Here is a 2,406-nt window from a genome sequence, read left to right as displayed (position 1 = left end):
CACCGCATGATATTGCCTTTTGCACGGTTTTTAGCGGCAGCAGACGGTGGGCGTGAGGCGAGATCGTCCGTCGACTTGACGCTTGCATGTGTCTTGTTTCAGGTTCAAATGGCTTGTAGCGCCGCCATCAAAATCAACTCTGCCTCTGTCACGTACACGATGATCTTTCAGTCTCTCTTCCCCAAGATTCACGGGTCCAGAGGACAGTGCGGCCGCAGCAGTCACCAGAGTCACCAGAAGGTGTCATCACAACACCGCGGGACGACCCCATGGAGACAGAGCCTTCGCCTCCTCCGCCTCCACTCGTCCTACCCATGGAGCTGGACCCACCCACACCGAAGCAGTTGCTGCCTTCTTCGTCTGGTTCCTGGCAGCAAGAGGTGGACGCGTACCCTTCTGGTCGTTTTCCAGGGGACGCTTCCGCCAGAGCGCAGGCCGAATGGCGGGGTACGGTGGGGGAGCTGGACGTTCATGCAGCCACAGCATCCAGTCCATTAGAGAGTCCATGCTCCTGCATACCCCGCTGTGGTCGCAGTACATACACGACGATGGACTGTCGCTTTGAGGGGCAGGAATGTTCTGGCGTAACCACAAGTGCTGGAACAAAGATGCGGAACGCAAGAGCAAAGGAGACGGTGAGGAAATGGCGGCCAATGGTGCGCAGAATTGGACCGTGCCACACCAAGAGCGACACCTGAAAGAAGGGAATATAAGCACCGCTCCTGCTAGCCTCGGCCACTCAGATCGGCACCGGATCGCGGACGTTAGTTATCAGTGATGTGTGTCAACTTACCTGAGCAGTTCACATATCAAGAACTCTAAATTATATTGCCTGTCGCCCCTCGTTTGCAACTACTACTTGTAACTTTCCCGAGTTAAGTATTATCAATTGCTTTACAGAAATAAAACTACTAATGTTATTTGTTTGAATTGTTGCATAGCATTCCGAGAATGCTGCAGCCCATAGGCACCCTAATAGCGACGAGTAGGCAAGACCCCACACCTCACATCTGCCTGACACCGGTAAGTTACAGAGATGAAACAGCTACAAATGTCACACAACACTTCCTGACCCATTCGTCCTTTCTCGGCAGAAGACCACTCTTTTGTGTAATCATCTGAAAAGTGACACTTTCTCTTTCTATCCTGAGGCATTTACGTAAGTTATGATAGGTTTACTAGGCGGTAAACAGTCGACAGTAACATATTAGTCATTGAAGTACACATCACTACACACTTCACACCCTGAATACCGTTTTTTACGGAATATGAGACGCATTTTCTCTTCGAAAAATTGCCGCTAAAGTTCAGTTGCTACTTATACTCGAAATTATTATAAAAATGTCCAGTATTTAAAATTCCCACCAGCCATCGAAAAGATCATATTGTCGATTCAGTAGGGAAACCTATGTCCATCTGGCAACACTGGATTCAATTGGCAGCAGCAGTGCACCGATACTATGAACATGAGTTGTGGGGATTCATATGCTTGCTAACATTGTCTCCCTCCCATTGTGCCATCACAAACCCAGAACACTTTCTAGCCTAGGATGCGTCATTGCAATTTACGGTGCCAGTGAATTTGGATTGAAAGTGGTTTGTGTTATCGGTATCGGGATATTGTTTTTGTTAGTAGCTAGCTTCAGGCCGGCCAGTGTGGCCGAGCGGTTCTAGGCGGTACAGTCTGGAACCGCGCGACCGCTACACTCGCAGGTTCGAATCCTGCCTCAGGCATGGATGGGTGTGGTGTCCTTAGGTTAGTTAGGTTTAAGTAGTTGTAAGTTCTAGGCGACTGATGACCCCAGAAGTTAAGTCCCATAGTGCTCAGATCCCAGCTAGTTTCATGCACTCCGCCTTCAGGCCACAAGTGGCCCATCAGGACCATCCGACCGCCGTGTCATCCTCACTAAGGTTGCAGACAGGAGGGGCATGTGGTCAGCACACCACTCTCCCAGTTGTTACGATGGTTTTCTTTGACCGGAGCCGCTACTATTCGGTCGAGTAGCTCCTCAATTGGCATCACGAGGCTGAGTGCAGCCTGTAAAATGGCAACAGCGCATGGCGGCCCAGATGGTCACCAATCCAAGTGCCGGCCACGCCCGACAGCGCTTAACTTCGGTGATCTGACGGGAACCGGTATATCTACTGCGGCAAGGCCGTTGCCTACCTAGTTTCATAATGGAACAAAATAGAAATAAAATATATTCATATGATGCAGCTATAAATTGAGAGTAATAACATATGCAGAAGAGCATTCAATAAGAGCAGCTGAGCGGCATTTCGGTCCTCCACCAACAGAAAAACATTTGTAGCTGGTGGGGTAGTAAAGAAGAACTGAAAAAAAATGAGGAAGAGTAAATTGGCAGATAGAGGACAGCAAACAAAAAGGCTCAAACTAGAAGATGA

At 49.1% G+C, this 2,406-nt stretch overlaps 1 pseudogene; it reads right to left on the bottom strand.

The window, feature by feature from the left end:
• Positions 1-2,046: 2,046 nt before the first annotated feature.
• On the bottom strand, positions 2,047-2,164 carry LOC126196473 (5S ribosomal RNA; annotated as a pseudogene).
• Between the last annotated feature and the right edge of the window lie 242 nt (positions 2,165-2,406).

The sequence above is a fragment of the Schistocerca nitens genome, chromosome 7, assembly GCF_023898315.1.
Source record: "Schistocerca nitens isolate TAMUIC-IGC-003100 chromosome 7, iqSchNite1.1, whole genome shotgun sequence".
Classification (NCBI taxonomy): domain Eukaryota; kingdom Metazoa; phylum Arthropoda; class Insecta; order Orthoptera; family Acrididae; genus Schistocerca; species Schistocerca nitens.
Note: the sequence above shows the minus strand (reverse complement) of the source record. Positions and strands in the feature narration are given on the sequence as shown.